This window comes from Ursus maritimus, unplaced genomic scaffold (assembly GCF_017311325.1).
Source record: "Ursus maritimus isolate PB19 unplaced genomic scaffold, ASM1731132v1 scaffold_26, whole genome shotgun sequence".
NCBI classification, from domain to species: Eukaryota; Metazoa; Chordata; class Mammalia; order Carnivora; family Ursidae; genus Ursus; species Ursus maritimus.
In genome coordinates this window covers 12,277,275-12,299,465 of record NW_024425119.1, presented here as the reverse complement: position 1 = coordinate 12,299,465, position 22,191 = coordinate 12,277,275, and the positions used below count along the sequence as shown (strand labels likewise).

Below are 22,191 nucleotides of genomic sequence, written 5' to 3'. Positions count from 1 at the left end.
CACTGGAGTGATTTTTCTTAAAGTACCTGTAACATACTTTTTACAAGGATGGCAGTGCCCTGCATTTGGGATTCATCAGACTTTTGAAGGAGTGATTGCAATTCTCTCAGATCCTTGCGTTTCCTCACGCTGGTGAGGCAGCTGGAAACAGCGCGACCAGGAGGAAAGGGCTTCGGGTCTTGGTCGAGGGGGGGGCACCCTTAAATACCTGTTGGGGCGCAGCCGGGGGCCCGGGGTCGGGGCTGGCGCGCGCGCGGGCGCGGAAGGAGGAGGCCGCGGGGCCGCCTCCTCGGGCAGCCCCAGCTCCTCCCAGCGGCGCCTGCGGAACCTGCCTGCGAGTCGCCGAACTCCGGAACGGAACGTGACCCGACCCCTCCCCGAGCGGCCGAAGCGAGGCGCGGAGCCGCGCGGCGGACCCGGGCGGCCGCGGGATGGGCGGGCGGGCGCGCGGCCCCGCCCGGCGCCCACCGCCCTGCCCTCGCCTGTCTCCTCCTTTCCCCGGGGCTCCGCTGAGTTCATTCACTGGGATTGGTTTCAAGTGACGCCATCTCTTTATTTTTAAACCAATGACCTCATCCGCGCTTGAAGTTTCCTGACCAGCGACTCTTTCTCTTTTCCCCCAACCCCCCACCCCACCCCCCTCCTCTCCCCCTCTGTCTGTGTATCACTGTTTGGGGGGCTTTAATCAGTTTTTAAACGATTATTATCACTTCTCCCTCCCCCCTCCGCTTTCCCCACACGGCCCCCCACCTTCACCTCCCCAAGTTCTTCACCCTTTTCAACATTGTTTTTTCAAGGCTGACTGGGGGGGGGGGTGGAAGAGAAAGAGTGAAGAAAAGTTGCAAACGTCTCCTCTCTTTCTAAGCTTCCCGCCCCCACCCACCCCTCAGAGAAGGAGAAGATAATATAGTGAAAAGAAGAGGAGGAGGAGAGCGCGACGGGACGGACGCGAGCGGGAGCGCAGCCGCCCTCCCGGCTCCGCGGCGGCGCCTCGCAAGCCGGGCAGGCGAGGGGGGCCCGAGGGGCGACGCCGTGACAACTTTCATTTCCCCCGGAGGGAGTCGGGAGGTCGGCGGCCCCAAAAGTAAGTGGCCTCCGGCCGGCCGCGCACACCGTGCCGGCGGGAGGGTGCGGGGCTCGGGGCGCCCGGCCGCGCCGGCAGCATGGACGCTCCGCGGCGCGCCTGGACTCCGGGTGCCGGGCGCCGCGCTCTCGCCCCGCCGGCTCTGCCTTCGCGGGCGTCCGGGCCACCTTTCCGGGAGGCGAGGTGGGGGCGACCGTGGCCCGGAGCCGCACGAGTGTTGGGGGGGGGGTGTAGGCCTTGCAGGGGGCCGGGCCGAGCGGGAAGGGGGCGGGCGGCCGGGCGCGGGGTCTCGGTCCGTGCGCCCCCCGGCCGCACCGCGGCGAGCCGGCCGGGCCGCCGGATCCGGCCGCGAGGAGCAGCCGCCGCGGGACGCGGTACCTTCGCGGACGAAGTTGCTCACTTCCAGGCGCGACTGTTACACAACACGCCTGCCAAGTGGGGCCCCGGCCTGACTGTTCCCATTATCCCAAATTCGCCTTTGGTGTAAGCAGCGAGGCCACCTGGGTGGTGACGGTGCTGCGTTCTTAAACGCGACCGACCAACCAAAAACTCAGTTTTCATGCGGGGCCCGAGTCACCGTGTTGGGGGCCCAGCGCGCCCGTGACTTCTTTATTTACACTAGCCATAAAACGTGAGAAATAAAAAAACCCAAGGGGACAGCCGAGGATCTGTTTATCATGTGTGGTTTCATGTAATAAAACACCAGGAAGGAAAATATTTATACACAATTGAAGCTTTCAGATAATGGGTTAATTTCCTAAAACAAACAAACAAAAACCCGGTGATTAACTTGAGAAAATACGAGTAGATCTGAAAATGAATGGATACTGCAAAATCCTAAAGGAGTTTATTAAACGCCAGCTGCAAAGATCCTCAGGTCCTGGGTGTTTCAAATTGTTTGGAGAAAGCACACCTCTAACCAGCCCATGATGAATAAGGAGAGGAAAAACCTGTTGCATAATCTCATTTGCCCTGGGCTTTGCTCTGCCGTCCCCTTGAACCAAGGGGAAGTGAGTTAAGATGCAGGGTTTTTAAAACTCTCTGAAGTTTTTATTTACCCAGTGCTCTGGCTGCCACTTCTGCTTTAAAAGATTATAAGTAAATACTCTGCTCTTACAAGTCAACCAAACCTATCAAACCTGTTTAGAAAATGACCAGGTATGTTTCTTTTCTTTCTTCCGGGGTGTGTGTGTGTGTTTGAGAAATGTGCCATCCTTGAAAGACCTTCTAAGTACTATTTGGGGAACTTGGCTGTCAGAAAAATCCCACTTTATGCCACTCGTTTTGTGGGGCTGATTGAGAGTGCACATAGGTGACAACTCTTTCCTCAAAGGTTGTATCCTATTTCAAACTCCATGAAGAAGAGAGATTTTTTTTAAAGTTAAGGTAAATTTTTAAAGGAAAAAAATTCTTACCAGTTTAGTTAGTTTCAATTATTTACTTTTCCTTGAGAATCCTATATTGGTGGACACACAGCTTGGGAGGCCCGAGTTAATTGAGACTTGTGGAGTTCTCTCATTTGGTGAAGGCAGAAAGCTGGAGAGGTGAATTGAAAAACTAGGAATTTGTGGCTTTCAGAATGTGACTAGGCACCATGAAAGTTTTTTGATTTTTGTTTTTTTAAATAAAGTTGTAGAATTTACTGAGTTTGAGGACTGTGTAGAAGGTTGCTGTTACAAAAAATTGAGGGGGGCCAATTAACAGTGAACGTTTTATATAAAAACGGGCCAAATTCACCAGCCCAAAAGTTAGTTTTTGGGTAAAATAATGCATACTTATCAAAGTTCCACATGGGGGGAAAATTAAAAATGGTTTATTAATTCTCCTGGCAATATGGTGAATAGTGTATGAAGGAAAGTGAGTTCAAGTACTGTAGACCTACATTCATATGTAAAATAATTGAATTGGCTATGAAGTAAAAATAGTCCTGTAAAATTGAGGGTTAGGGGTCTCTCCGGCCAAAAACTTAGTGGCTGTAACTGAGAAGGGGGCAAAAGAGAAGATCCTGTTAACCCAGTTCTTTTCCTTTTTCTTACACATTTTAAACCTTATTTGTAGAAGTGAGGATGAGATCAGGTCTGAGATGGGTGCAGAGTTTAGTCTGGGGCCAGGAGAAGGACCAGGGTTGATGCTATTTTCTATAAATGCTTGTATTGAGAATTTGATTCCGTAGAGGTTTTGGTGTATGAGATTATATGCTGATGAAGCAGATTTACATAGCTGTCCAATATTAATGTTTTCCTATTTTCAGCCAATCACAATATCCTACTAAATATATTTTGCTAGAATTACTAGTGCAATTTTCCCCAGAAACCTAACTTTTCCTGGATTATCTAAAAAAGTGGGATTTTCTATCCTGTGTTATTTGGACTAAAAATTTCACTGAACGTTTAACTGTTTTTAAAATGCTTTGCATTCTCAAGCAAGTGCTATTTTAAGTTGAAGAAGTAAATTAATATAGAGTAAGTTGATTTGGATCAGAATTCCAAGAAAAGGGAGGAAAGAAATCAGGAGAAACAGAAACCAGATTTTATGACAGACTTTAACAGATTGAAAAAACTAGTTAAAAGACTTCATAGGAAAAACCACAGTTGATGCTTGATTGGCTTTTTAAAACTTGTATGAAAATCTAAAACCAAGACAGATATCCACCATCATAAAAGAAAATATTACTAATGTTGGCTTAAGCAAAAACATAATTAAGAAAGTAAGTCTTGCCGAAAGCCACATGATATATTCCAAAGCCAGATGTCAATTTTTTTTAATTTTCTTATGTTGTGGATAGTCTCATTTTTGTATATTTCATTAGCCCAGATGATCAAGGGTTGGCTATGTGAAGGGATGAGGTTCATAAAGGTTGGCTGGATTTAAAGAAGCAAGCTCAGGCTTTAAGAAGAGGCCATTCTCATACACTGACTGAGGAAGGGAGTTTGAAATTTAATCAAATAAATGACTGGAGGAAACAAGTGTCTCAAAAGGAAGGATCTAAGAGAGATTACTAAGGACAGGTACAAAGAAATAAAAGCTTGCCAGAGGTGTGATCAATAAAGAAGGAAATGGGATACCTCTTGGCATGAAAGAAAAAAGGGATAAAGGGAAAAAATACTCTTCAATACTTCAACAAGAAGGGAGTAATGAAACTTCACCTCCTCCTTGATTGGGATTAGATACCTCATTATAGGTATCATCAAAAAGTCAACGAGATTTTTCATGACATAAAAAATTTAATCTAGGGAGAAGGGATGGATAAATTATGAGCATAAGTTGTGTGAGAATGTAGAACTTGAAATTGCCAAATATAGAGACCCACTGAAATTTCAACCGAGTTATTAGAAAGTGAGGGATAGGTTATAAAAAGTTGGAACTATTGACTATATTGATTTTTAGATTAACTATAGGTATAAGTTGATCAAGCAAAACAATTATTAATGATATGCTATTTATATATACTGAGGTGGATACCAAAAGCTGGAGACATGGATCCATGCCCTTAATAAGGAGAGGAGGATTATAAGAATTTTAAGGGAAGCATGTACATTGGTAAAAATAAACAAGTATCAGACAGCTGGGAAGTGCCACATTCATGGTATAAGGGAGAAAGATTAGAGCATTGGGGGAGGTAATGGGGAGGTAATCTTCATAGAGATAACAATTTGACCTTGGCCTTAAAGAGTGGTTAACGTGTGTCTGGAGGAAAGGAAGTGGGGGAGGTCATTCATCCATCTCTTCATTCAGCAACTTTATTTGGAGCCTCTGCTATGTGTTAGACACTGTTCTAGGAACTGGGCATACTGTGGAAAATAAGGTAAGGTTTTTGTCCTTATGGACCTTATATTCTAGTGGGAGAAGATGGAGGGATAGTGAACAAGTAAACACTACATGGAAAATTTGATGACAAATTGTGATGTCTAATGAAGATAATGGGCAGGATCAAGGAAATTATAGAGGGCTAGTTATGGGCCCACTTACTCAGTTTTACATATGATATTCTGATGAATGTTAATGATACTTTAATTAATTGATTAATTAATTTTTAAGATTTTATTTATTAGAAAGCACAGAGGGAGAGGGAGAAGCAGACTCCGCACCTAGCAGAGAGCCTGATGTGGGATTTGATCCCAGGACCCTGAGATCATGACCTGAACCAAAGACAGACGCTTAACTGACTGAGCCACCCAGGCACCCCTACGCTGTTTTTCTACAAATAGTAGAAACTTGAAGTGAAATGTCAGTTCCGAAATGGGGAAGTCTGGACTCACCGTAGTTATCTGACCACCATGTTTTGTTATTGTTGAGATGTTCTTCATCGTGTCATCTAAAATTTTTTTAGTGACTGTTTCATGTTTTTATTCATACTTATGAAGTACTTCTCAAGTGTTCTTTAAGAAATATGTTCCCTCCTCTTGTCTGCACTTTTTGCAGTTTTAAATTAAAAAAAAATCTATAGGTGAAATTGAGGTAAAGGATTCTAAAAAGGATTTATATTAAGTGTCTATTACGCGTGCTTCTACAATACATTCTGATGTACTTGGTATAAGCCTATGGAAAATAAAAGTTTTCAGAGGAGGTGGGAAATTCTTTAGCATTCCCTTGGTTTCCTTCTAAACTAAATATTCTGAGAAGAATTGTAGATATAACACTAGGGGTCTGTGGTGTGTGTGAGAAGGACAATAGAACTCAGATTCGTTTTAGTGACTGCATGAGGAGTGGGGCTGACTGCAGTTTACAGAAAAAAGATGCACTACAAGTTGTAATGGTAAATGGCAAGGTCATTAATACTAAATAATTTCCATTCTCCCCCTTAAAATTAATGGGGAAAGATATGTGTAGAGAGGTATATGCTGCTTTTTGTTTGCATTGTGTAAATTTAAAAAAATACCACTCATATCCTAGATAGTGCCTAGTAGAGTCATCTTGTGATAAGTGTTTGCTGAATAAATTGAGTAAATTCTCACATCTGTTCCTTTTGATCATGGTTCCATTAGGTCTCTAGCTTAGAGCATTGTTTTTTGAGTTTTGAGTTGAAACCTGTAGGGGGTTGCCTTACAACCTTGGGCACCTGACTTGTTTGAGCAGTATGCTCATTCTAGAACCTGGACCCTGACCTCACCTCCAGCTTGCCTGATGCTGTGGCTGACCTGGGCTCGTCTTTTCCGAAGTGGTGGGTGGTTGTCTCCTATCAGCTCCTTCTCTTCCTGAGTAGCTGAGCTGTGTCCTCTTCTGGTCACTTCTCAGAACACTGAAGTGTTGCCAGTCTGGCCTGTTTTATAGTGGGTTTCTTGTGTTATTTTTGTTTGTTGTTTGGTTGGGAGAGTAGCACATTCCTCAGGAAGATAGTTGTTGACTTTGTTTTGTAAACCGTACATGGTATATAAAGCATGGTATTATTTCCTTTTCCTTCCTATCTTTAGCTAAAAATCTTGTGTTCACTTGAAAATGAACTGGTAAATGATTTTTTGAATGATACAAAGCAACTAAGAACTAACAAGACTTTTTTTTTGGAGACAATCAGGAAACATGGAGTGTATTAGATGATATATAAGAATTATATGATATGTTAGATGATATATAAGAGTTATAACCATTAAGTTTTTATCCACGTTAATGGTACTGTGGTTATGTTAAAAAATTCTCATCTGTTAGAGACACATATGGAAGTATTTATAGGCAACATGAAATGATGCCTAACATGTTTTTAAAAAACTTCAGGGTAGGCACAAACATACACAAATGGGAAGTAGATAAAACAATGTCGGCAAATTTTTGATAATTGTCGAAGCTAGGTGATGGGTGCATTGGGGTTTGTTATTATTGTCTATATTTTTATCTATATTTGGAAATACCCATAATAATTAAAATACACATTGCCAATTATAACCGTAGAGGGAGAAATTTAATACAGTAAAATTTTGTGGTTGGACACTTGAGCTAATTGACTAATCAGAAATCCCCCCTTCACATTTTCTATAAGTTATGCTTTTACTAATGGATTTTTAAAATAAGGAGAATTTTAGTCATTAGAAGTATTTAAAACTCTTAGTTTTGAGACTTTGTAATAATAACATACTTGTAGTTTATAAATTGCTTTAACATATTTTTTCTTTAATCCTCAGAACAAGATACGAGTTATCCATTTTACAGATGAGGAAACTAAGACCTTAGAGAGATTAAGTAATTTATCCAGATCCCAAAGCAAGTAAGAAGTGGTGCTAGACCTGGAGCCGAGATCTTCTGATTCATTTTCAGGTGCTTATTTTCTTATACACACATTCTTCTAAGTTTTGTGGGTTATAAATCACTGGTTTTTTTTTTTTTTTTTTTAAAGATTTTATTTATTTATTTGACAGAGATAGAGACATCCAGCGAGAGAGGGAACACAAGCAGGGGGAGTGGGAGAGGAAGAAGCAGGCTCATAGCGGAGGAGCCTGATGTGGGACTCGATCCCGGAACGCCGGGATCACGCCCTGAGCCGAAGGCAGGCGCTTAACCGCTGTGCCACCCAGGCGCCCCAAATCACTGGTTTTCAAACATTTTGGTGTCAGGATGCCTTGTACTCCTAAAAATTATTGAGGACCCCAAAGATCTTTTGTTTATGTGGACTATATCTGTCAATATTGAACATACTAGAAATTTAAGAAATGTTTAAAATGTTTATTCATTTAAAAACAACAAACTCGTTAAAGGTTAATATAGATAACATAGTTTCGTGAAAAAGTCCGAAACAAAAAATAGAGTGAGAAGTGTGACATTTGCATTTTGCCACTTTTTTTTTTACTGTGTTGCTTAATAGAAAACAGTTGGATTTTCATAACTGCTTTTATATTTCAGTCTGTTGTGATAGTTTGGTTTGAATTATGTGGGGAAAGCCCTCTATATACAGATACATAGTTGGAAAAGGGTGGACTATTTTAATAGCTTTTGTAATTGTGAATATCCTTTGTCACATCAAAACTCAACAAGTGGTAGATTCTTAAAATTTAGTTTCAGTGTTGAATCTGAAACCATACCAGTGATTTTTTTTTTTTATATTCCATAACATTAAAACTCAATTGGTCCATCTTGAACTTTGAATGGCTCTTTGACCCTATGTGATTTTGTAACATCATGCATTGGTCATTTGAAAAAAAATGGTTTACTGAGTTATACAGATCTTACAAATGTTGACACATTTGATTACACAATATATAACAAATCACATTTATTAATATGACCATTATTCTCATCAAAAAAGCCTTTGAGAATTGGGCAGTGGTCAAGATTTTTGCTGTTGAGTTCAAGTTTTCCAAAATTCTAATTTTTTCTTGAAAGCTCAAGTTTTGTCATTGGCAACAGATATTGTCAATTTTTTCCTTGAAGTGTCAGGCTCACTTTATTCATTTTAGAGAAAATGTTGGCCAAATACCTCAGTCTGAATAACTAGCTGTTGTCTGCCAGTCATTCTTTTAAGCAAAAATGGTATTCTATGAAAAAAGTGTACAGTTTAGCTCACAACTCCAACAATTGTATAAACGCTTTTCCTTAAGACTGCCGTTGTATTAAATACGCAGCAGAAGTGTTTTTGTGTACCTTCCATTTCATTACACAGAATATTTTTAAAAAGACCAAGTTTTCAAGAGTGAGATGCAATAAAATTAATAACCCTTAATGTTTTATCAAGGATATTGTGAAGTGAAACTGGCTTTTTTAAAAAAAATGATTAATACAGTGAAGAGTATAATTAGTACCAGTACTGTTTTATACTTCTGCCTTGATTCAGGCTAAAGCACCAGCAGTTTTGGCCAGCTTTGCTTTTGTACCATCAGAGCGCGGGTATCAACATAGTTGTTTCAGGATAAATCGTGAGACTCAAAAAAGTTATTTAATACTTTGAGTAATTCAACAGCATTCCTCTTTGTTGCAACCATTCACATAAAAGAAGACCTTCTTCGATTAGTTGGCATGGATACTGGAATAGTGAAAACAAAACAGTAAGTCCACCCACGTCTACGGATTTGTCCACTTATAAAGCATAAGTACAGTCCTTAAGGCGAGAGACTAACTTCTAACTCATGTTTGGAACTAAATCTTTAATTTGAGGAGATACTGTATCATTTTTAAGTGGCACTGCTATGAATTCTTTTACTGGCTTTCCATCCAGCAGACACTCAGCAGTGTTAACTATACCAGACTTCATTAGTTTCTCAGCTATTGTGTGCACTGTCCCAACCAGAGCAATCTGGTTATTTACCCTGTATAATGCTTCAGTGGCTTGTTTATTTCTAATATGTAAAGTCTTTTGCTTTTAAAGAGCTCATCTTGTCAATGTTTAAAACATTCAATTTCTTTTCCTTGAAACACTAAATGAATTCATTGGACGATATTGAAGTTGTGGAGATTATAGCAGATACTACCAAAGATTGCTATTGCTAGGCGCATGGAAGTACTGAGAACACGCTCAGCTGATTTCTGAAAACATATGTATTTATGCCTTAATCTTACTACCTTAGAAAATTCTAAAAAGCACAAGCATGTATGAGCATATGTTCCACTAGTTTTCAGCAGCATACATTATCATCACACACCATGTGTCCTCTGGATTTGCTGTTGTACGCTCAGGGGAGAATGAGAGCAAAAAAGGCAGATAACACCTTCGTTATTACCAAAAATAGTTTTGCCAGTGTGCATCTCTGGAAAGGGTCCCAGGGACCTCCCACCCTGGGGTCTCAGGATTATACTTTTATAATGCTGATATAAACTAGCACCATGTCCTAAGATATTTTAGAGAAGTCTGACATAGACATCTGTATAAATTAAGTAATGTTCCTATCTTAACTGATTAATTTATCAGGAAGAAGGGAATATGCTACTGTGTGGGATGAACCATGCGACCCAGAGACCATAATGGGTGGAAGGTCATATAATATCAGAAAGTGGTTAGATAAAGGACAGACAGCAAGGAGGAGTCGGTAAAAGCACTCTGCAAATGAACAAAAAAACGAACATTTGTTCTCCCTTTTTTTCTTTTTTTAAACTAGAAAAGCACTGAGCCCACATATATGCACATACGTAGATATCTGTTCATACTCCTTTACATCTGTGCTCAAAATTAGGAGTACTTGCTCACTTTCTTCTTGAATGGCAACAGAAGAGATGGTTTCATAATTGAGAGGAGAATGGGTGCTCATGGCAGTTGTTTGTTCCTTCCAACTAGGGAGGCTGTTGACCTTTTTTTTTTCCCCAAAGAAGCTGAGGGATGACAGAAGACAAATGAGGTTAGAAGGAAGAAATTATGAAAGAGTGAGTGGTGTAGACATTGGTGATCATGGGAACAGCTGCAGGCAGGACTGGGCTGTGGACAGAGTGGAGAGATAAGCACTGGAGGGCAGAGAGGGCTGGCGGGTGAAGCGGGTTCTCCTGTTTGCTGGGCTCAGGGAGAATGGGGCCCCAGGGAAGTACAGAGCTGGGTGCAGCAGGAGTCATGGAGATGAACATATATTTGAAAAACTTCCATCAAAATATGGTTAAAATAACTATTTAAATAACTGCACTGGATAGTTTGACTTTTAATGTCTTACCAACATTTAAATTTTATTATTATAACAACCCGTATGTGTTCCATTATAGTAGAAAATAGAAATGCCATGAGTTTGGTGTAGTGCTGGTAAGTCTCTAAGCTTTGGTTGTGAGCATCAGTATATGGAAATATTGACTGGGCCAGGTTTGGGACTGCAGATTCAAGGGTGAAATTGTAATACTTTATTTTTTACTAACAGGAGACAGAAGAGTTTGGCTCCAATAGGTATCATTTATCAGTTTGTTATATATGTGGTACTTATTTCCAAAAAGGATTTGAGATGGCAGAAGGAAGGATCAACGTCAGTAATGAAGAACAAACATGATTCTAAATCATGTTTTTTCACCTAACGTTTTCCCTATTGATGACATTTTAGTCGAGTCATATAGTCGAGGTACTGTACGATAGTTAAATTGGTCTCTATTAACTATTCAGGAGAAATATAATCCTGTCACCTCTTAGTTGCCTGTAGTGTAAGCAGAATATATTGTGATGGGAGTGAGATTGGGCAGGAAAATCACAGCAAGCTAGAGAAAAAATTTTTTAAAAATTCAGAACTGCTTTCAGCTGTAGTTAACGGAAGTCCACTAGCAGAGGTTTAAACCGTAAGCTGTTTGTCACTGTGCGGTTCATGAAGTTCAGAGGTTGGTGTAGCTGCTCAGCAGTGTCCTCAAGGCCCCTGGTTCACTGTGGTCTTTGACTCTGCCGTCTCTTGCATGTTCACTTGCTGACGCCAGGTCACAAAATGGCTGCCTCAGCTCTAGGCATCACATTCCTTTCCAAGTCAAGAAGAAGGAAGGGGACCAAGCAAGCAATCCCTCCCCCTGTGCTTGCCTAACAGAGAACAAAATCTTTTCCGGAGGCATCCATCCTATTTTCTCTTAAGTCTCATTTGCTTGAACTGTATTACAAGACTGCCCCCAGTCACAGGAGAGACTGGGGAAATGTTTATGGCTGAGGGGAATGGGATTACCGTGGTTGGCGTATCATTTTCTAGGGTTTGGCACACTGCATGAGCCCAGGAGAAATTGGGATTCTGTTAGCAAGTTAGAAGGAAAGCCATATCTATTGGGTAGCCGTGTGTCTGTCATAAATACGCAAAAAGGAAAGCCCAAAGATGGTTAAGTAACTTGCTAAGACAACTTTCCTTTAGTCTGGAGGCTGTTTTAAGTGTTCCTCCTCAAATAAGGCCACATCCATTTTCTTTCTGATTTTAGCGGAATGGTATACAGACCTTTATCCTAATTAGGTGTAGAGCTGATTAAAGGCCGGTCTCAGTCTTCTCAAGTGTGAAGTGAGAATATTGTATGAAGATCATCTCAGATGTAGTCCCCAGTTCTAAAATTCCTGTCTCTCCTTTTTTTTTCCCCCTGTCTTGACCATTTCACATTTATTACCTTTTTTATCAAAAAAGTGGACAGGATTAGAGAGAAGATAGGAAAATGTGTGGTGTTTCCTAGTTGCATTGCTAGCTGGGTAGTATCTTTAATAAAGATCTTGATGGTATAGAAGGTTAAAGCTAAAATGAGGTTTTGACTTTTGGGCAGTTACTTATGTTCTGCCCCAAATGTCCACTGAAAATGGAAAACTAAATACATTTTTATTTTTCTAGAGGAACATGTATATACGTGTATGTAGTCTATAATCAAAATACCCTCATACAGTGTTCTGAGAAAATGCAAGTTGTCCTACTAGGAGGCTTAATTTTAAACACTGTGGTTAAAAACCTGGTAGAAATCCCCTTTTGCTTGTTGGGCATATGTTCTTGTTTGTTAATACTGTTCGCACTGCGTATCTGCCTTAGATAAAATTAAAGGACAACTAAAGGAAAGTGATTCCCTTCGTGCATTATGGCAACTAAATTTTACTTGAATGAGGCAGAACCTTTGAGGTTTCAAGTGCCTTTAAATGGGATTCTACTTGTGTTTCAGCGAGAGCAGTGATCTGCTTCCTCATATAAAATCCTGTCAAGATTATATGAATTTGGACATACAGTGAGTTGAAAATCATATTCCTAACTCTAGTAAATTGCAGAGCAATTACACTGCTTATAAAAGAGGCTGTTAAAATGTTAACCTAAAAAGTTTTCATCTTCTATCCAACAAAAATCTTGTAGAGTGATCCCACTGCATTTTATTTGTGGTTTATCAGTATTGGGAGACCCTGGAGATTAACGTTGTTAAACTGTGGCATTTAAGGGACCAAAAGGCACCTGCGCTTTGGAGTGTATTTTTAAGAATTAAATGCATGTATGTATACAACTTTAACAGCTGCTTTAAACAGCTTAGGGGTAGCTTAGGGGCATCTAATTTCATTACCACAGAATATCCAAATATCAGAAACTTTTTCTTCTACTGAAACCCTCGTAAGTATGTAATTAAAGCAATTGTTTTCATTTTTCCTTATGTGAGTGACTAAGAGCCTTGTTAATGTAAATATTCAGGAAGCTTGATTTTATAACCAACAATAAAAATCATGTACAGTGGAAAACCCCTTCTTCTCTTGTCTACAGTCCAACTGAAAGACAAACTCTAGCATTTTTTTCTAGCAGATGAATGACCCATGTTGAAGGATCTTAGATGCTGTCAGTGGCTATCTCATTATAGAATGTAATTAATGATGTTAGTTTAAGGAGATACAGTATTTTGGGAGGGGGTTGGGGAATTTCCAAGTACAAATGTTAGGCAGTGTGGTTTTCACTTGCCAGGAAAAAGTAGTTTTATACAAGTTTTTAGTAAAAGTTATTGTGAAATCATTGGAGATTTTTATTATGGAAATGACCCTTCATTCATTCATTAAAATAAGCACTTTGGCTTCTGAGTCTGGTAGGCTTTTTTTTTCTGGACAAAAGATCCATTCTTTCTGCCAGTGGTCATCAATATGTCATTGTTATCAGCATGAACAAGTATTTACTGAGTGACTTGTAAGAGTGAGGTATTAGAAGGGATGCAAGGAAGAATAGCATGTACTCGGTCATCAAGGAGTTTACGCTTGGCACCATCTCTGTATTTTCTACTCTTCATGATTTAAACAGATCACCATAAAAGATTCCTTATTCTTCTCCCTGGACGTTCTTCAACTGGGGGTCCAGCACACCAGTCTCCACTTTCCTAGGCTGGGGGATAAAGTCATAGTTAGAAGTGGAGGCCAGTCTGCTTGAGGTCCTCTCCTGGCCATTTCTCCTACCCTCCTGTGACTGCGACCTGCCTCCTTGCTCGGAGCAGTGTGGTAGCTGGCTGCTTCTGTAGGGTAGTTCAGGAGAAGGAAGACCGTCCTGGAGCAGTTCTTGGCTCCTTGAGAATATGAAAGGTTGGCAAGGACACAGCAAGAAAAAGTAGGAGATCTATTGTCATTCTTTTTCTTTTTATTGTGGTAAAAACAACAGAAAATTTGCCATCTTAACTAGTAGTGTTAAGTACGGTCACTTTGGTGTTACACATATCTTTAGAACTGTTTCATCTTGCAAATCTGAAGCTCTTTACTCATTAAACAACAAATCCCCATTTCTCCCTGCCCCCAGCCCCTGGTAACCATTCTACATTCTGTTTCTATGATTTTGACTATTTTAGATGCTTCATGTAAGTGGAATCATACAGTGTTTACGTGTTTTGGTGACCTATTTTGCTTAGAGTAATGTCTTCAAGATTCATCTATTGTGACATGTGACAGGATTTCCTTCCTTCTGAAAGCTGATTAATGTTGTATTATTTTATGTATAACCACGCTTTGTTTATTCATCTGTCGATGGACATTTGAGTTGCTTTTAGTCATTATGAATAATGCTGCTATGAACATGGGTGTACAAATATCTCCTAGAGACCCTGCTTTCAATTCCATTAGATATATATGCAGAAGTTGAATAGCTGTATCATTTGGTGGTTCTATATTTAATTTTTTGTGGAGCCACCATGCTGTTTTGCATAATGGTTGCACCATTTTATAATCCCTCCAAGAGTGCACAAGGTGTTAAGCATCTTTTATCTACTTGTTGGCCATTTGTATATCCTCTCTGGAGGAATGTTTAAGTCCTTCACCCATTTTTTAATTGGGTTATTTGATTTTTCTTTGGTAAGATGCCATTTGGTTTTTATTTTTTTTTATTTTTATTTATTTATTCGGCAGAGAGAGAGACAGCCAGCGAGAGAGGGAACACAAGCAGGGGGAGTGGGAGAGGAAGAAGCAGGCTCCCAGCGGAGGAGCCTGATGTGGGGCTCGATCCCATAACGCCGGGATCACGCCCTGAGCCGAAGGCAGACGCTTAACCGCTGTGCCACCCAGGCGCCCCGCCATTTGGTTTTTAAAATGTGGATTGGCAACTTAGAACTACTCACAGATCAGGTGTGATAACGCCGGGATACAAAAATGGAAAGAGCGGAGTAGAGCGCCTGCAGAGCTGCCTCACTCACCCATTTCTAGCTGTTGCCAGTACAGCTGGCTTAGTTGAGGGCTTTGTAGTCCAAAGAGCATTTGAGGCCTCAGATTCATTCTTCTACTCTTCCTCCTCTTCCCCATTACCTGTGGGGGTAGACAAGATGATAACTGGGGTGTTAAAATTCTTAGTTTTGAGAGTATTGCCTTTTACCACCTGACCTCGAGCAGCTAACATTTCCTTCGATCCTAAGTAATACTGACCCCTAGAGTGAGAAGTCTTTGTCGATGGCTAATAAGAAGCACTCCACAAAAGCTTTGTCAGATCTTTGGTTTTTTAATTTTTACAAATTTTTCCTCCTTTTGCTCTTCATACTGGTGGTATGACTCTCAAATCCTGAGCCTAAAGATTCGCTCTTTTACTGCTGCTTCACACAAGTCCTTCAGTAGGTGTGTTGTACTTTGCCCTGGAGATAGATGGCAGTTGTTGTGTTTTAAAAACCTACTCACATGAGGAAATAGAAGCCAAAGTTCATTGGACAGCGTATTTGTTGTCGTTTTAAATTCACAGAGCAAACAGAACACCCAGTTTAAATTCAGTGAATTTTTATTTCTGTAAAACCAGCTGAAGTTTTGGGTTAAATGCCAGCTTTAAAGAAGTATTACCCAACTGATTTGTTTATTCGTTGTGGCTTTTCTAGTGATATGGTGGTAGTAATTAAAAGAAGTAATGTGATTGTGGTGGTTGAGGTTGAAGGATACTGTGGACTGTGCTATAACATGCATAGAATTACTTTTAGATTTCAGGTACTTGATATTTTTAATTTTTTTTTTTTTTGCATCTTATGGATACTGTTTGGCAGATGACCAGTCCTCAGGGAGCTCATCTTAGTTATTTGGAGTTATATATTATCACCATATGGTGCCGTGACTTAAAATGCCCTAATGCTAATAGCACTCTACGAGGTAATAAGAGCAACAAGTAAAATCCAGTTAAAACCAAATACGAATGGGTGAGGAATGTGACCCAGAAAGAGGGAGGAATTCGTAGTGCTCGCAGTAGAACTCAAGATAACCAGTCCAGTGTTGCCTTTGTGCTTGGCTATCCATGGCGTCGGCATTGCTTTCCGGTGTGTTGTCAGGTCTTGATGGCACATTACCAATCTCTTCGTTTGCTAAGATACTGAAAAGAGCTGAGTGTGTGAACAGGGGAGGTAATGCAGAAGACTAAGGTAACTTCAGAGCTACAGTGTGGGAAGCTGCCAAAATGTACAGAGCTACCCTAGGTCATTCTTAACCTAGATTATACAGAACTCGAGGATTGAAAATGCATTTGATAACATTATGACAATTTCATTGCAAAAGATTATCTCGGCCCTGTGGGGCTTCTCATCACCCATCTCTCTGATTATGGTTGGTCATTTGGTTGTGAAAAAACACAAACCCAAAGAACAGGTAAAGTGAAAAGATAAAACTAACTTATGGTTGGTAATTAGTAGGTCAGAATTCGTTAATGTCATCATTATCAAAAGGGTGTAAGATTTCCCCTCCAAATGATACCATTTCATAAATTTATAATGTATACAACTATCAGGTGTTTTCATTATTCATTTATTTATGTTGCATGGGAAAAGTAACATTTTTATCCTATAATTTCACTACAGTGTTACTCTTTAACAACATTAATGTCATTTGAAATAGAAGTTCTCTTCCCATTTGATTGCTTCAGATTCCACATTTTAAACATTAGAGTGGTACATATGGCTCTGAGACTGATTTGGTCACCATTTCTCTGATCCATTTTGTATTTGGTGGGGAAAGATTTGCTAGGAAATGTGACTGAAGCGATCACTACAATTTTGGCTGGATAGTAGCTTTTAGAATAGCATTAGACTTCATTGTCCATGTACCTTTTTATCAGAGTAACTTAAAATTTGATCATGATTTGTGTGATAGTAAGTAAGCTTTTTCTAATTAGGGAACACATAAGATTTTGATAGTATTCAAAAATCAATGTAATTCACCACATTACCTGTAAACGTAGAAAAATCATATGACTATCTCAATATATTCAGGCGAAGCATTTGTTAAAATCTAATATCTGTTCATGATACAATGCTCTTAACAGACGAAACTAGGGACTTCCTAAATATGATACCAAGTTCTGGTGAGGATAGAGAGCAAATGGAATTTTCATGTGTTTCTGGTGGGAGTGCAAAATGGTACAATTTCTTTGGAAAACAGTTTGGCAGTGTCTTATAAAGATAAGTGTACACTTCTCATATGACTCATCAGCCCTACTCTTAGGTGTTTACTTAAAAATGCAAACTTATGTTCCTGCAAAAACCTGTATTCAAATGGTTATGCAGCTTTATGTGTAATCACCAATAACTAGAAAGAACCCAAATTTCCTACAACTGGTGAATGCATATACAGAGTGTGGTACATCCCTACGAACTATTGATGTATAGTTTAATAGATAGATAAATCTTAAAGGCATTATAGTGAGTGAAAGAAGCCACTCTCAGAAAGTTATACACTGTGTGGTTCAATCTAAGTCATATTCTAGAAGGGCAAAACTGTAGGTTTGGAGAACAGGTGAGTGGTTGCCGGGGTTTGAGGGTGGGGGGAAAGTGTTGATTACAAAGGAGTGGATGGTTACATTTAGTCAAGACTCCTAGAACTGTACAGCAGAAAATATTAATCTTATTTTATGTAAATTAAAAATAATACTTTGTTAAAGGTAAGTTCAGTAATATTCCTAGATACCACGTCTGTATATGAAATATGTATTTCTGTGTGATGGTAATAACCGGAAGATGAAGTTTTGAGAAAGATGACATAATATCAAAAAATTCAAATACCTAGGACTAAATAAATCTAGTGAAAGATGTCTAAAATCATTACACAAGCTGATTCTAGAATTTATATGGAAACACAAACAGCAAGAATAGCCAAGGTAATAATATCAAAGAGAAGCAAAATTGCAGGATGTGCACTACTGGATATACAGTGTGGAATTAACAGGTCAGTGGAATAAAGACCAGAAATAGACCTACAAAAATAAATGTGTGTGTTTGCAATAAATATATAGAAGGATGTATATTTGTATGTACATGTATACATATACACACTTAATTTATAATTAAGGCAGCATTATACAGCAATGTGGAAAGAAAAATCTTTTGAGTAAATGATCCTGGGTCAATTGCATATGCTGTCCATACCAGAAAAAATCAGTTTTGACCCCTGTTTCACCTCATACATAAAAATAGATTTCAAGTCAACTGTAGATTTAAATGCGAACGTTTCTGGAGGGGCTCAACATATTAGTCATCAAAGAATGCTGAATAAAACCGTGGTGAATTTCCACTGCACGCTGACCTGGATAGCTAAAATTTAAAAGCAAACAAATACAACAGCAACAAAAACTTGAAAATGTCAAGTATCAGCGAAGACTTAGAACTAGTAATCTCCAACACTGATGGTGGAGTTGTAAATTGGTATAGCTACTTCGGAAATTTGATAGTATTGTAGTAAAGCTCCTCCTAGTCGTCATACCTCCGATCCAGTAAGTCCACTCTTCAGTGTGTACCCAGCAGAAACTACAAGAATGTTCATAGTACAATTTATAACAGCTCCAAACTGGAAACAACCTAGATGGCCTGCCAGTAGAAGAAAGGATAGGTACACTGTCATATATTCAGTGAAGGACTGTATAGCAGTGAACAGGGAAAACTATTGCTATTTACAACAACATGGGCTCAAATAATAGTGTCGAACAAGAGAGTTTAGACAGGCAAAAACAGGCAAAACTAAGTTGTGGTGTAAGAAGTCGAGATAGCCGTGACCTTTGTAGGGAAGGAGATTAATTGACGGGGCAGTATATGAGGCCAGCTTCTGGAGTCTTCTATTCCTTGATCAGATGGTAGTTGCATGAATATGCTAACTCTGTTAAGAGTTCTTCGATTGTATGCTCATATTTGTATGCTTTTTAGTATGCATGTTGTATTTGACTTTTTAAAAGTTTATTAAGAGAGATTTTGAGTTAACTAGGACAGAATGGCATCCAGATTGTATCAGTTTCTTTTTTCACTAGGAAAGTTTATATTACCAGTGTTGTAGGAGAGAAAATTATTCCTATCTACAAATAAATAACTAGCTTCATAAATACATATAGAGAACAGTTTTAAATCCTTTCCTAAGTCAACGCATGCCTGAGCGGCTTAGGTTTCCATTGCTTTTGCTGTTAGGGAGAGCCCCATTCTTCCTATATCCCTGTTTTATTTATTTATTTATTTATTTATTTATTTATTTATTTATTTATTTATTCGACAGAGATAGAGACAGCCAGTGAGAGAGGGAACACAAGCAGGGGGAGTGGGAGAAGAAGAAGCAGGCTCATAGTGGAGGAGCCTGATGTGGGGCTCGATCCCATAATGCCGGGATCACGCCCTGAGCCGAAGGCAGACGCTTAACTGCTGTGCCATCCAGGCGCCCCTGTTTTGTTGTTTTCTATTTCACAAAATAATACATTTTTGAAATAAGTCACAGAGATGAAAAGTACAGCATAGGGAATAGAGTCAGTCATATTTTAATAACATCATATGGTGAAAGATGGTGACTACACTTATTGTGGTGAGCACTGAGTAATACACAGAATTGTCAAATCATTGTGTTATACGCTTGAAACTAATATGACCTTGCATGTCAACTATACTTCAGTAAAAAGAGAACTTAAAGAAAAAGAAAATATTTGTGGAAACCATTCGACATCAGTACATATAAACATCTTTCTTTTTAGACAGCCATAGGGAATAATACCACATTGGTAATAATATACTTAACCCGTTAATTGGTCACTGACTCGAGATTGTGTCTGTTTCTGACTTTTTACAATATTAAACATGTTTTTCAGTGAACAGTATTTCACATATAATATATTGGGCAAATATTTATATGGGATAAATTATTGGAAGTAGAATTTTTGTATCTTAGCGTATGTATATTTTCTTTGTTTTTGTGTTTTAAACTTTTTCTTTGGAAATAATTTTAAACATACAGAGAAGAAAAAAATCAACATATACTGTTAACAGTTTGCCCCCTTTGCTTTCTCATCTGCTCTGTCTTCATGTATATACATGATATATTTTTCCACTTGAGAATAAGTTGGACACATCATGGCCCTTTATCCCCATCCACTTCAGCGGCTCCGCAGAGAACAAGGGCATTCTACCCATAGTAGAGCTGTTAACTCCAGTAAACCTAACATTGATTTAATACCCCTATCCTTTCTGTCTTTTGTATTTCGTCTTGCCAGTTGATCCAATAAGATTCTTTATAGCATGTTTTCCCTCTAGTATGGGACCCAGTTGAAGATCAGATACTGCATTTACTTGTCATGTATCTTTTTCATTTCCTTTTATTTGGTATAGTTTCTTGGCCTTTCTTTGTCTTTTTTTTTTTTTTAAATAACAGCTTTATTGGGTTATCATTCACATACCATGCAATTTACCCTTTAACAAAATTGAGATCTAATTCACAACTACAAAATCCATTTTTTTAATTAAAAAAAAATTTTATAACGATTTTATTTGTCAGAGAGAGAGAGAGCGCGCACAAGCCGGGGGAGCTGCAGGCAGAGGGAGAAAGAAGCAGGCTCCCGGCTGAGCAAGGAGCCCGATGCGGGACTCGATCCCACCACCCTGGGATCATGACCTGAGCCGAAGTCAGATGCTTAACCACTGAGCTGCCCAGGTGTCCCTAAAATTCATTTTTTTAAAGTTAAAAAAAAATCAGTGTTTTTTAGTATACCCATGGAACTATGCAAGCATCACAACTAACTCCAGAACATTTTTTTTAACTTTATTTTTTAAATTTTTATTTATTTATTTGTCGGCGGGGGGGGAGCATGCAACCAGGGGGAGCAGCAGGCAGAGGGAGAAGCAGGCTCCCCGCTGAGTAAGGAGCCCAATTTGGGGCTCGATCCCAGGACCCTGGGGATCATGACCTGAGCTGAAGGCATATGCTTAACCAACTGAGCCACCCAGGTGTCCCTAACTCCAGAACATTTTTATCACCCCCCAAACACGGTACACATTAACAGTCATTCCCTGTCACCCTCATCCTCCCACCCCAGGCAGCCTCTGGCAACCACTGATCTTTCATCTCTATAAATTTGCCTATTCTGGGCATTTCATATATACAGATTCATTTACTATGTAGCCTTTGTGTCTGGCTTCTTTCACTTAGGATAATGTTTTCAAAACTTGTCCATGTCATAACAGGTAGCAATATTCATTTGTTTTTATGGCTGAATAATATTCCATTGTGTGGATATATACCATGTTTTGCATAGCCATTCATCATGTGGACATTCTTGTACAATTTTTTGTGCCTGTTTTCAATACTCTCTTATCTAAATTCTGATCTAGGCTTCATATGTCATTATACCAGTCAGCAGAACTTTCTTGGTCATTGTTTCCTTTAGTGTTTGTAATGGGTCATGAGTAATCAGAGACACAATTGTTGGAAGACATGGCAGTTTTGTCATTCTAAAGTGGTCTGTTGACTAAAAAGTTTGAGGATCGTAAAGTCTAGGCAGCTAACTTCTGTCTACAACTCTTCTAGTTTGTCCAGCTCCTGAGCGCTACACCTTTTGCCTACCTTACTGGGCCTTGCAATAATGCAGACTAGTTTTACTAAGACTTCCTCTTTTACTTTCCTGCTTACGCTTTGTAGGAGATGCCAACGGGCAGAAATGTCAGTGTGATCTTGTCAGAAAACTGTCAGAGTCGTAAAGCCGTCCTTCCCTTTTACGCTTCTCTTTGGGTTTGTATTTGTGATGGGGGAGGGGGCTGCGTGTACCTGGGATCTGAAGGAAGGGGACTGTCTTGCCTCTGCCCCCTTTCCTTCTGCTGAGTCTGTGCTGCAAACTGCCTACCTCCTGAGGATGAATCTGTGTTCAGTGTTTCCTGGCAGGAAGCAGTCAGCCTCGGGGTCCAGCGGAAAAGAGGTTGCCTCCAGAGTTTGTAAAAGAGTGTGCTGGCTAGTAATGTCCCTGCTCCCTCCAAATTTCTCTTGGCCAAAAATTATTTGTGAATACAAAGAGATTGTATAGCACCCTAAGAAGTTGGGGTAGGAGAGCATCCAGGGTAAATACAGGTCGGTGAGATTTATCATCTCC

The 22,191-nt window shown here is 39.7% G+C and overlaps 1 protein-coding gene across 2 annotated transcripts in view; it reads left to right on the top strand.

Annotated features, from left to right (window-relative positions):
* Positions 1-695: 695 nt before the first annotated feature.
* Positions 696-22,191, top strand: part of DUSP16 (dual specificity phosphatase 16) — a 75,619-nt gene continuing 54,123 nt past the window's right edge. Inside the window, exon 1 of one of the 2 annotated variants that reach the window (XM_040642171.1) lies at positions 696-1,084. The gene's annotated coding sequence lies outside the window, so the exon portion shown is untranslated. Of the gene's footprint in view, positions 1,085-6,694; positions 7,331-22,191 lie in introns of those variants that run through there. The other variant, XM_008706995.2, reaches the window with a different exon arrangement.